This window comes from Tamandua tetradactyla, chromosome X, assembly GCF_023851605.1.
Source record: "Tamandua tetradactyla isolate mTamTet1 chromosome X, mTamTet1.pri, whole genome shotgun sequence".
In the NCBI taxonomy this organism is placed as follows: domain Eukaryota; kingdom Metazoa; phylum Chordata; class Mammalia; order Pilosa; family Myrmecophagidae; genus Tamandua; species Tamandua tetradactyla.
Genome location: NC_135353.1, coordinates 95,478,808 through 95,493,121, shown reverse-complemented (window position 1 = coordinate 95,493,121; position 14,314 = coordinate 95,478,808). Strand labels below are relative to the sequence as shown.

The following is a 14,314-nucleotide window of genomic DNA, read 5'->3' as shown; positions in this document are numbered from 1 at the left end:
TTGTTCATATGAAACTTATCCCTTCAAAGGGTAGACTAAGCCTACTTAAAATTAGGCCTAAGAGTCACCCCTAGAGAACCTCTTTTGTTGCTCAAATGTGGTCTATCTCTCTCTCTCAGCCAAATCGGCAAGCAAACTCCCTGCCCTCCCCCTCTCTACATGGGACATGACTTCCAGGGGTGCAAATCTCCTTGCCAATGTGGGACAGAAACCCTAGAATCAGCTGGGACTCAGCATCAAGGGATGAGTAAACCTTCTCAACAGAAAGGGGAAAGAGAGAAATGAGACAAAATAAAGTGTCAATGGCTGAGAAATTTCAAACAGAGTCAAGAGGTTATCCTGGAGGTTATTTGTATGCATTATACAATATCCCCTTTTTAGTTTAACGTGTATTAGGCTAGAGGAAAGTACCTAGGGCTGTGGAGCTGTGTTCCAGTAGCTATGGTTGTTGAAGATTATTGTATAATGATATATTTATGTAGTGATTGTGTGGCTGTGAAAACTTTGTGTCTGATGCTCCTTTTGTCTGCAGTGTGGATGGATGGATGAAACATATGGATAAAGGATGTATAGATAGTGGGGGGGGAACAAACGTTAAAATTAAAAATATATATATTGGATGGACGAAAATACTGCAGTCAGTGGGAGGGAGGAGCGGGGTGTGTGTGTGTTTTCTCTTTTTGTTTCTTTTTCTGGAGTGATGCAAATGTTCTAAAAGATGATCATGGTGATGAGTATACAACTATGTGATGATATTGTGAGGTTGGATTGTACACCATATATGGAATGTTTGTATGCTAAGAATGTATGTGCTTGTACATTGTTTTATCAATTAAAAAACATATAAGGCAAAATGCAAAACAAAACAAACAGGAAATCCATACATGTAGAAGCAGATGAGGAAAAAGAAAGCTTTTTCCTGGAGGTGAAACTACTGCACACAAGAAAAGGGCACTCTCAAAGAAATGCCCATATAGACATGGCATAAACCAGAATATCAAGAACTGAAAAACTTTGATCAGTTAAATAGAAGCTATGGTAGATGTCTAACTGTCAAAGAACAGTTAGAGAACAAAGCCAACCAACAAGTAAACCCTAGGCAAAAGAGAGAAAACAACTTTCAAACTAAACTAATCAAGGATGCAAGCGTGGCTCAGTGGTTAGAATGCCTGCCTTTCATGCGGAAGACCTGGGTTCAATTCCTGGACCATGCACCAAAAAAAAAAAAAAAAAAAAAAAAAAAAAAACTAATAAGAAAGTAGATGCTAGATACTAGCAAAAAATCTTGAGTCATACCAGGAAGCATGTAGATACGGCCCAGTCAAGGATCAAGCTAACACTTCAGATGAGATACAAGAGTTGAAACAACTAAAGTTGTTCAAACAAATCTTCCAAAACAAATCAATGAGTTGAAGGAAAATAAGGCAAAAGAGATGAAGGATATAAAGAAGACACTGGGCCACAATAAAAAAGAACTCAAAAGCTTGCAACAACAAATGTCAGAACATAGGGGAATAAAATGCACAATAGAAAAGATGCAAAACACAATAGAGACATAAGACAAGAGATTCAAAGAGTCAGAAGAAAGGATTAGTGAACTAGAGTACAGAATATCTGATGTCATACACAAAAAGAGCAGATAGGGAAAAGAATGGAAAAATATCCACAGGGTCCCAGGGGATTGAATGAAACATGAAGCACATGAATTTACATGTTATGGGTGTCCCAGAAGTAGAAGAGAAGGGACAGGGGGCAGAAAGAATAACAGGGGAAATAATCAATGAAAAATTTCCCAACTCTTATAAAAGGCAAAATTATAGGTCCAAGAAGCACAGCATGCTTCAAACAGAATAGATCCAAATATACCTATTCCAAGACACTAATCAGATTTTCAAATGTCAAAGACAAAGAGAAAATTCTGAAAGCAGCAGGAGAAAAGTGATTCATCACACACAAGGGGAGCTTGCTAAGACAAAGTGTGGATTTCTCAGTAGAGACCATGGAGAAGAGGCCTGTCAGCCCTACTGGAATCCCATTTTTCTTGGTGCATGCCTCCCAGCCATGACCAGTGTGAACCTCGGGCCCCATGACCAGTGTGAACCTCGGGCCCTCAGACACAGGGCATGATGGCCTACCCATCTGGCCCTGGTCACACAGTAGGTCAATGGCCACACAGCCTGTGCCCTGACTGACCCCAAGCATGGGCAGCCACTGGCTGCTGCAGTGACAAACTGCTGGTGCTAATACCTTGAAGAAGCAGGTGCTATTTGGCATGCCGTTTCTCGAATGCTGGGCTGCCATGGTCTTCATGTGGCATTTCTTGTGTTACATCTGCAAGGAATGTTTAGAAGATCTGGCCAAAATTCCCCCAAGGGTTTTTTACAAGTAGCAAATGTCACTTACTGTGATTGGACAGTCATCCCACCATCATATTGAGCCTTTATGCAAAATGACTAGGTATTCTCATGAAATCTAAAGATTCTGAGAGAGAAAAGATTGGGAACGAAAAGAGGTGAAAAAAAATTGCCTCCTCAGGACAGAGGCCCCATGTAAAGTCAAATATACTCTCAGGAAGCATTTGGAACCTGTGGCATGTGGTGTCTGGCCTGCTTTTTGCTTTTCAAGGAGACCAAGCTCAACAAGTTGGAACTCTCATCTTAAGGCCAGGTAATAAAGTTCACTACATGAACTGCAATAGGAATAGATTGAATCACAAACCCATCAATTCTGTTCTACACCTTGTCAGAGTTCAGCATATGAACTTTAAAAGCAGACCTTCAGTTATCCCTATGTGATTCATAACATAATTTCTCACTTTCAGTTGGATCCTGGGGAATAAGATCTTAAATACATGGGATGTGGTATCCATGTATCACTTGCTGATCCTTTCCAGTCTTTGAGGAGTTACAAAACATAAAGAGAAAATGTGATAATTGAATTTCATGTTGCAAGGCTGTAAAACCACATGGAGCTATAAAATTTTAAATATTGTTATTAACATTTGTTTACATTACAGTATATCTATTAAATGAAAAATATTCTTTTGCCATTAAAATCATAAATTTTTATAAAGACTATTTAAGGCAGGTAAAAGCAACTCAGGACCATTTCATTCCACGAAAAATCAGGACATAAAATAGTACAAACAATATAATCTATTTCATAGGTATATGTTTATATTTTTGTATGGTTATGGAAAAAACAGGAAATAAACACACCATAATATTGTCAGTCAGATGTCTCTATATGGTAGGATTATAGGGTTCTATTATCTTCTCCATACATTTCTATATTTTCCAACTGCTCTATAATGAACATAATTTTTTTCAGCCAGAAAAACATTGGTAAAATTATATGAAGAACAAATTCCTACATAACACGAGCCACAAAATTTCAAATTAAATAGGCTAGAGTCCATGTGTTTTCATCCTGATTACTTTACTAGAAGAAAATATGTCAACTTGAATACCTTTCAAATAGCTCATATTCAAAGTGTCTTCTCACCACACACCCACAATTGATTTCACTAGAATTTTTTTTTTGTACAAGGGAAAATTTTTGCTTTAGGTATTTAAGATATATATTTAAAATATGATCAGTATGTTTTTTGAAAGGAAATTTTAAAAACTTGTTTAAACTAGAAAACCTTTTTAACTTGAATGTACACTGTGGTTTGGTTGTACATAGCTAGACAGTTGTTATGTCACCTCCAATTGCTTTTATTTAGAGGATTATTGTCATCACTTATTTTTCTAGAAACTTAACATATTTTAATGCTAGATGTGTCCCAGAAATTCTGATGAAAAGTATAGCAAAATGAAAATATTGGTAATTATTAACAAGTATAATAGTGCTTTGAGCTTATACTTTTATATATAGCCTATGAAGTCATACAGAAAACATATATGTAATGTATCCAAATATTGAATGTTGTTTTCATGTATACGTACATGGACAATTATGCTTTTAATCAATAAAAGTGTAATTTCCCATAAAATTTTTTTAAAAAAAACCATGGAGGTGAGAACACAGTAGTATGATATAATTAAGATACTGAAGGAGAAAAACTGCCAAACAAGAATTCTAGACCCAGCAAAACTGTCCTTCAGAAATGAGGGAGAGTTTAAAATATTTAGAGATAAACAGACACGGAGAGAGTTTGTGAACAAGAGATCCGCTTGATAATAAATACTAAAGGAATAAATACAAGAATATAGAAAGACAGGAGAGAGAGGTTTGGAGAAGAGTGTAGAAGTGAAGATTAACAGTAATAGTAACAAAAAGGGTAAAAGAGAAAAAAGATATGATGTATAAAATCTAAAAGACAAAATGATGGAAGTATTGCCTTTACACTAATAACACTAAATGTTAGTGGATTAAACCACAATCAGAAGACAGACTGGCAGAATGGATTTAAAAAACAGGATCTATCTATATGTTATCTACAAAAGACTCAACTTACTTTAGACCCAAGGACAAAAATAGGTTGAAAGTGAAAAGTTGGAAAATGATATTCCACCTGAATAACAACCATGAAAGAGCAGAAGTAGCTATATTACTATCAGACACAAATTTCAAATGTAAACCAATTAAAAGAGATAAAGAAGGACCCTACATATTATTAAAAAGGACAATTCATCAAGAAGAAATAGCAATCGTAAATATTTATGCACCAAGACAGAGTGCCCTAAAATGCATGAGGCAAACACTGACAACATTGAAAAGAGAAGTAGACACCTCTACAACAATACTTGGAGACTTCAATACACCATCCTCATCAATGGATAGAACATCTAGACAGAGGACCAACAAGGAAACAAAGATTCTGAATAATACAAATGAACTAGACTTAGCAGACATTTACAGTGCATGGTATCCCACAACAGCAGGATATACATTTTTCTCAAGTACTCATATATCATTCTCTAGAGTAGACTACATGTTAGGACACAAAGCAGGTCCCAATAAATTTTAAAGGATTGAATTATACAAAACACTTTCTCAGAACAAAATCAAATGAAGTCAGAAATCAATAACATGTGGAGGTGAAACAGGAAGCCAGGAGACCAAGCTAGCAGATGACACTGTATTCGCCATGTGCCTGTCCAGCCGAGAGAGAAGCCCTGACTGTGTTCGCCATGTGCCTTCTCACTTGAGAGAGAAACCCTGAACTTCATCGGCCTTCTTGAACCAAGGTATCTTTCCCTGGATGCCTTTGATTAGACATTTCTATAGACTTGTTTTAATTGGGACATTTTCTCAGCCTTAGAACTGTAAACTAGCAACTCATTAAATTCCCCTTTTTAAAAGCCATTCCGTTTCTGGTATATTGCATTCCAGCAGCTAGCAAACTGGAACAGGAGGGTTGGAAAATGCACAACTATATAGAGGCTAAACAGCACACTTTTAAACATTCAATGGGTCAAAGAAGAAATTACAAGGGAAATCAGTAAATATCTCAAGGTAAATGAAAATGAGAACACAGCATATCAAAATGTATGTGATGCAGCAAAGGCAGTGCTTAGAGGGAAATTTATTGCCCTAAATGCCTATATTAAAAAAAAAAAAGAAAGAGCCCAAATCAAGGACTTAACTGGCTCACTTGAAGGAACTAGAGAAAGAACAGCAACTAACCCAAAACAAACAGAAGGAAAGAAATAATGAAGATTAGAGCAGAAACAAATGAAATTGAGAACATGAAACTAAGTACAATCAACAAAACCAGAAGTTTGTTCTTTGAGAAAATCAATAAACTAAATGGACCCTTAGCTAGACTGACAGAGGGAAAAAGAGAGATGATGCAAATAAGTACAATTAGAAATGGGAGGTAGGACATAACTACAGACCCCGCAAAATATAAAGCAGAGAATGAGAGGACTATGAGGAATTATATGCTAACAAACTAGACAACTTAGATGAAATGGACAACTTCTTTGAAAAGTATGAGCAGCCAACATTGACTAAAGAAGAAATAGAAGACCTATAAAACCAATCACAAGAAATTGAATCAGTAATCAAAAACCTCCACAAAAAAGAAAATTCCAGGCCCAGATGGCTTCACATGTAAATTCTACCAAGCATACAAGAATTAGTACGAATCCTTCTCCAACTCTTCAAAAAAATTGACAAGGGGGGAAAGCTACCTAACTCGGTCTATGAAATTGACATCACCCTAATACCAAAGCCAGACAAAGAAAATACCAGAAGAGAAAATTATAGACCAATCACTTTAATGAATATAGATGCAAATATCCTCAACAAAATACTTGCAAACCAAATCCAGCAGCACATGTAGCGAATTATACATTGTACTGGTTAGGTTCAGGTGTCCACTTGGACAGGTGATGGTGACCAGTTGTTCTTTTGCTGAACACTTAAATGATCAGAACATGAGTTTGAACTATGGCTGGTTACATCTGTGGTCGGCCAATGGGGGTGCCTTCTGTAATGAGTGATGTTTAAGTAGCTGGAAGTTTAAAATGAGGAGTCAGAAGAGAGACAATAGTTCAGCATACCTCAGCTCAGTGCTCAGAGTCGACATAGACCCAGGCTTTAGGGATGCCAGAGAGAAAACACTTTGGGGAAAGTCACTTGAATCAAGAAGCTGGGAGAGAGGGTCAGCAGATGTTGCTGTGTCTTCCCATGTGACAGAGAAACCCAGATGAAAGATAGCTGCCTTGCAACCAAAGAACTATAAATTGTAACTAAATAAACCCCCTTTCTAAAAGCCAGTCGATCTCTGCTGCACTGCATTCTAGCAGCCTTAGTAAATGAAAACATACACCATGAAAGTATACAAGGCTGGTTTAACACAAGAAAATCAATTATTGTAAGACACCACATCAACAAATCAAAAGGGAAAAACACATGATGATCTCGATTGATGCAGAAAGGACATTTGACAAAATTCAGCCTCCTTTCTTGATGAAAATAATTCAAAGGATGGGAATAGAAGGAAAATTCCTCGACATGATAAGGAGTATATATGAAAAGCTGACAGCTAACATCATATTCAATGGAGAAAGACTGAAAGCTTTCCCTCTAAGATCAGGAAAAATACAAGGATGACCACTGTCAACATTGTAATTCAACATTTTGCTGGAAGTTCTAGCTAGAGCAATTAGACAAGAAAAAGAAATAAAAGGCATTGAAATTGGAAAGGAAGAAGTAAAACGTTCCCTGTTTGCAAGATGATATGATCCTATATCTACAGCAGAGCTATTAGAGCTAATAAATGAGAACAAAGTGGCAGAATACAAGATCAACACGCAAAAAATCAGTAGTCTTTCTATCCACAAGTAATGAGTAATCTGAGGATGTGATCAATAAAAAACTCCATTCAAAATAAAACCAAATGAACCAAATATATCAGAATAAATGTAACCAAGGACATAAAAGACCTGTACACTGACCACTACAAAAAATTGCTAAAAGAAATCAAGGAAGATCTAAATAAATGAAAGGACATACTGTATTCATGGATTGGAAGACTAAACATAGTTAATATGTCAAGTCTATCCAATTTGATTTATAGATTCAATTCAATACAAATTAAAATACCAACCACTTACTTTGCAGAAATAGAGAAATCAATAATCAAATTTGTTTGAAAGAGCAGCATGTCCCAAAATAGCTAAAAATATCTTGAGAAAGAGAAATGAAGTGGAAGGTCTCACACTATCTAGAAAATCATGAAAAAACAACATTGACTCAAGAAGACAAACCAATCACAAGTAAAAAGATTTAGTCAGTAATCAAAAAGAACCAAAGAAAAGTGCATGACCAGATGGCTTCACATGAGACTTCTACCAAGCATTCAAGAAAGAATTAGGACCAATTCTGCTCAAACTATTCAAAAAATTGAAGATGAGAGAAAGCTACCTAACTCATTTTATGACGCCAACATCACCCTAATACCAAAGCCAGACAAAGATACTACAGGAAAAGAAAATTACTGACCAATCTTTTAATGAATATAGATGCAAAAGTTTTCAACAAAATACTCACAAATCAGTTTTGTGTGGAGACTTCTGGGAAGATGGGCGAATAGAGCAGCTCACATTCAACCTTGCTCCATGGAAAAATTAGAGAAGGGATGGGAGGGCGACTGAAATGGCGATTCCAGAGTGCAGCTGACCTGGGAGAGCCTTCTGCATCACAGAGGGCAGCCCTTGCTGCAGAGGCTGAGGAACTGAGCAGAAAGCTTGAACCTAGAATGGAGGCATGGAGCACATGGGAGTGCACAGATGGGAGCCAGAGACTAGAAAGCAAGTCAGGCCACGTTCCCTGAATGCGTTACCATCACCAGCAAAGCCTGTAACCAATGGTGCACTCCATACCCCACACACCTGAACCCCGTCACCCGTTCCCATTCCTGTACTTCAAGCACCTCCACCCCACCAGTGACCAGTGTACATACACATCCTACACTCCCACCTCAAGTGCAGCCCAGCCCATCTCTCCTGAACCCCTCCCGAGCACAACCTGCCCCTCTCTGTTCCCCGCAGGCTGTTGCCATTGCATAAAGGCTATGGGTGCTGGCTTTCATATTCAGGCTATCCCCATCCCCACTCATAGTGTTGCACAGCCTCACCCAATACCCCCTGAGCTCTGGGATTCAGTTTATGGCACTTCTAGTCCCACACATCTGCACACATCCCCAGTCATGTCCTTCAGCTCTGGGAACTTCAGTTTATGGCAATCCTAGAACCGTGCATATGCACGGCCCTCAGTCACATCTACCAGCTATGAGAAAGTGTCGACCTTGGCAGCCAGGTCACATCTGCCCCCAATAAGCAAATGCATAACACTGACCTGCTGCCACAGCTCTACACATGCACATAAAGGGCCCCATGACCTAGACCAGCGCACATCAAGGTTACAACCCCCAGACTGGGACACCTTCACAGGTACATCCTCCCTGGCAGTTGGGCACCCACGTTCAAAAGCATCAGTGTAAAATCCCCAACCTGTGCCTATATCTGCCCTTAAATGAATCACTTCACTGTAGCACACAACCCTGTACCCTGCTCCCTGCTACACATCCATCCTGCAAACACAAGGCCTTAGACTACTGAACGAAATCAACTTCCAAAGTAAATCAATCAAGATATTTACATGTGATGAAAACAACAGATGATCACTAAGCATATCACAATGCAGATAGATAAAGCCCTACCTGAGGATGAAATTTAAACACCAGAGGAGACACAGACCTTGGAAAAATTAATCAAAGATGCTCATACAACTCTACCTAATAAAATAAGAGGGAGGGCAAATGACATGAAGGAGATCAAGAAGACAATAGAAGAGCATAAAGAGGAATTTGAAAGAATAAATAGAAAAATAGCAGATATCACAGAGATTAAAGATTCTGTTGACCAAATAAAAAAGCATATAAGAGGCACACAACACCAGATTCGAAGAGGTAGAAGAAACAATAAGTGGCAGGATGACTGACTTTGAAGACTCAAAACAGCAAATGGCAAAACAGATGGAAAAATTTTAATTGGATCTCAGGGAAATGATAGACAAAACAAAGCACACAAATATAAGAATCATTGGTGTCCCAGAAGGAGAAGAGAGGAGTAAAGGTCCAGGAAGAGTAGTTGAGGATATAATGGGGGAAAACTTCCCAACCCTTATAAAGGACGTAAATATACAAGTCAAAGAAGCTCAACAAACTCCAAACAGAATAAATCCAAATAGGCCTTCCACAAGACACATACTAATCAGTCTGTCAAATGTTGAAGAGAAGCAGAAAATTCTGAAAGCAACAAGAGAAAAACAATCTACTACATATAAAGGAGACCACATAAGATGAATTCAGACTACTCAACTAGCACCATGGAGGCGACAAGGTAGTGGTATGATATAATTAAGATCCTGAAAGAGAAAAACCTCCAGCCAAGAATTCTGTACCCAGCCAAATTGTTCTTCAAAACTAAGGGAGAGAGTAAAGTTTTCACAGACAAACAAGTCCTGAGAGAATTTGTCAACAAGACACTGGCCCTACAAGAAATACTAAAAGGAGTTCTGCCAGCTGAAAAAAAACAGGAGAGGGAGATCTGAAGGTGGGCATAGACTTGAAGAGTACCAGTAACGGTAATTTAAAGGATAAAAAGAGAAAGGGGGGAAAATATATAGATCTGACAAATAAAATAAGAAAAATAAGACAGTGGATTCAATAAATGCCTTTTCAATAATAACTCTGAATGATAATGGACTAAACCTTAACAGTTAAAAGATACAGATTGGCAGAATGGATTAAGAGACATAATCCAGCTATATGCTGCTTACAAGACACTCATATTAGACACAAGGACACAAATAGATTGAAAATGAAAGGATGGAAAAAGATGTTCCATGCAACGTATAACCAAAAGAAAGCAGGAGTAGTTATATTAATATCAGGCAAAACAAACTTTAAATGTAAAGACATCATAAGAAACAAAGAAGGACACTGTATACAAATTAAAGGTTCAATTCATATACTCCAAAGTACCTGAGACAGACTTTGGCAAAACAGAAGGGAGTGATAGATGTTTCAACAATAATAGTAGGAGACTTCATTACACTACTCTCCTCTATAGATAGAACAACGAGACAGAAGATCAACAAGGGAATAGAAAACTTAAATAACTTTCTCTGATCACAATGGGATGAAGCTGGATCTCAAAAATCACCCAAAAATGAGAAAATTCACAAATATACAGAGATTAAATAACACACTCTTAAACAACCAGTGGGTCAAAGAAATTGCTGGAGAAATCAGTAGCTATCTGGAAATGAATGAAAATGAGAATACAGCTCATCAGAACTTATGAGATGTGGCAAAGGCCGTGCAGAGAAATTTTTGCACTAAATGCCTATAACTAAAAAACAAGAAAGAGCAAAAATTGAGGATTTAACAACACACCTGGAGGAACTTGAGAAAGAACAGCAAACTAATCACAAAGCAAATAGAAGAAGAGAAATAAAGATTAAAGCAAAGATAAATGAATGGGAGAAGAAAAGAACAATAGAAAGAATCAATAAAACCAAAAGTTGGTTCTTTGTGAAAATCAATAAAATTGATGGGCCACTAGCAGGACTGACAAACAAAAAAAGAGACAGGATGCAAATAAACAAAATCAGAAATGAGAGAGGGTGTGTTACCACAGACCCTAAAGAAGTAAAAGAAATCATAGGAGGAAACTATAAACAATTATATGTCAACAAACTAGACAACTTAGATGAAATGAACAAATTCATGGAACAACACAAACAGGCTACACTGACTCAGGAAGAAAGAGAAGATTTCAACAGACCAATCACAAATAAGGAAATTCAATGAGTTACCAAAAACATTCCTACAAAGAAAAGCCCAGGGCAAGATGGCTTCACAGGGGAATTTTAGCAAACATTCCAAAAAGAATTAAAACCAACCCTGCTCAAACTTTTCCAAAAAATTGAGGAAAAAGGAACTCTACCTAACTCATTTTATGAAGCTAATATCATTTTAATACCAAAACGAGGTAAAGATGCTATAAGAAAGGAAAATACAGGCCAATCTCCCTAATGAACATAGATACAAAAATTCTAAACAAGATATTAGCAATTCGAACGGAGCAACACATTAAAAGAATTACGCACCACGACCAAGTGGGGTTTATACCAGGAATGCAAGGATGGTTCAACAGGAGGAAATCAATTAACGTAATACAGCACATTAACAGATCGGCTGGGAAAAATTACATGATCATCTCGATTGATGCTGAAAAAGCATACAACAAAATTCAACATCCTTCTGTGATGAAAACACTGCAAAATAAGAATCATAGGTAACTACCTCAATATGATAAAGGGAATATATGAAAAACCGATAGTATCATACTCAATGGAGTAAAACTGAAAGCTTTACCCCTAAGATCAGGAAGGAGACAAGGATGCCTTCTGTCACCACTATTATTTAACACTGTGTTAGAAGTTCTAGCTAGAGCAATCAAGCAGGACAAAGAAATAAATGCATCCAAATTGGAAAGGAAGAAGAAAAACTATCATTATTTGCAGATGACTTGATACTATACTTGGAAGATCCTGAAAAGTACAGCAAAGTTACTTGAGCTAATAAAAAAATTCAGCAAGGTGGTGGGATATAAAATTAATGCTCAAAAATCAGTAACATTTCTATCCACAAGCAATGACCTAGCTGAGGAAAAAATTCCATTCAAAATAGCAACTAAAAGAATCAAGTACTGAGGAATGAACTTAACTAGGGATGTAAAGGACTTGTACACAGAAAACTACATAATATTGCTAAAAGAAATCAAAGGAGATCGAAATAGGTGGAAAGAAATTCCCTTCCCATGGATAGGGAGGCTAAATATAGTTAAGATGTCAATTTTCCCCCAAATTGACCTACAGATTCAGCAGAGTACCAATCAAAATTCCAACAACCTACTTTGAAGACTTGGTACAGCTAATTACCAACTTCATCTGCAAGGGAAAGAGACCCTGAATAGCTAAAAGCATCCCAAAAAAGAAGAACGAAGTGGGAGGATTAACACTGCCTGACTTTAAAATTATAAAGCCACAGTGGTCAAAACAGCATGGTACTGGCACAAAGATAGAAGCATTGATCAATGTAATCTAATAGAGAGTGCAGAACTAGACCATCAAATCTATGGTCAACTGATTTTTGATGAGGCCTCCAAAACTCTGAACTGGAACAAAATAATCTTTTCAATAGTTGGGTATGGAAGAATTAGATATCAATAGCCAAAAGAATGAAAGAGGACCCCATCTTACACCTTACACAAAAATTAACTCAGAGTGGATCAAAATCTAAATATAAGAACTAGCACCATAAAGTTTCTAGACGAAAATGTAGGGAAACATCTTCAAGACCTAGTAATAGAAGGTAGCTTCCTAAACCTTACACCCAAAGTACAAACAACAAAAGAAAAAGTAGATGAATGGAAACTCCTCAAAATCAAATGATTCTGCACCTCAAAAGACTTTGTCAAAAAGGTGAAGAGGTAGCCAACTCAATGGGAGAAAATATTTGGAATCACATATCGGACAAAGGTTTGATTTTCTCTATATACAAAGAAATCATACAATTCAACAAAAGAACAAACAACTCAATTATAAAATGGGCTGAAGATATGAATAAACATTTTTCTGAAGAGCAAATACAGATGGCTCAAAAGCACATGAAGAGATGCTCATTTCTATTGTCTTTAAGGGAAATGCAGATCAAGACTACAATGAGATACCACCTCACACCTATAAGAATGGCTGCTATTAAACAAATGGGAAACTATAGGAGTTGGAGAGGACGTGGAGAAACTGGGACACTTAAGCACTGCTGGTGGGACTGTATAATGGTGCAGCCACTATGGAAGACTGTTTGGCGGTTCCTTAGGAAACTAAATATTGAGTTGTCCTATGACCCAGCAATAGCACTAATTGGTATATACCCAGAAGAGCTGAAAGCAATGACACAAACAGACCTTTGCACACCAATGTTCACAATCTCCAAAAGATGGAAACGAACCAAATGCCCATCAACAGATGAGTGGATCAACAAAATGTGGTGTATACATATGATGGAATACTATGCAGCAGTAAAACAAAATGACATCATGAAGTACATGACAAGACGGATGACCCTTGAAGACATAATGCTGAGTGAAATAAGCCAAATAGAAGAGGACAAATACCATTTGATTCCACTGTTATGACCAGCATAAAGGTATAATCAGAGGCTTATAATACAGAATATAGGGGACTTAGAGATACATAGAAGCTAGAGATGGGTGAACCATTACCTAAGGGGGTTGAACTCCAATGTAAGGGAACAGATAAAACCGAAGGTGGTTCTCTAGTGGGTCTATAAGTAATGTTACCATATTGAAGATGAATAAGATTGAAAGAGGTTGTATAGACCTATGTGTCCCACTGATTGACACTAGAAATATGAATTAGTTCTTGCAAGAATTACTTCAAAGACATTTTAGGTCCAGGATAGAGGGGTGAAACTGCTATGGCATGCTATGGGCTATGTTCAAAGAAACCATCAGCACTACCACAACAACAGCAGAGGTAAATAATGGGGGGAGAGAAAAGAGTTCAGAGGTTTACATTTCCTATTTGGCGAGGGTATGTTTATTGGTTTTCTTTCTCTTGGGAACAATGAAATTATCTAAAATTGAGAATGTTGATGAACTTTGTTTATATGTGATGACTGATGAATGCAGGTGGCTGAAGGATGCACTCACTGAGGAGTAGATTGGGCAAACAATGGTGTATACTTATGAACGCAGATTCT

General features: G+C 37.3%; 1 protein-coding gene and 1 pseudogene across 1 annotated transcript in view; one reads left to right on the top strand and one right to left on the bottom strand.

Moving 5' to 3' along the window:
* NEXMIF (neurite extension and migration factor) overlaps positions 1 to 14,314 on the bottom strand; it is a 244,269-nt gene that overhangs the window by 130,832 nt on the left and 99,123 nt on the right. The window lies entirely within an intron of this gene.
* Positions 2,273 to 2,795, top strand: LOC143670969 (peroxiredoxin-like 2C pseudogene; annotated as a pseudogene).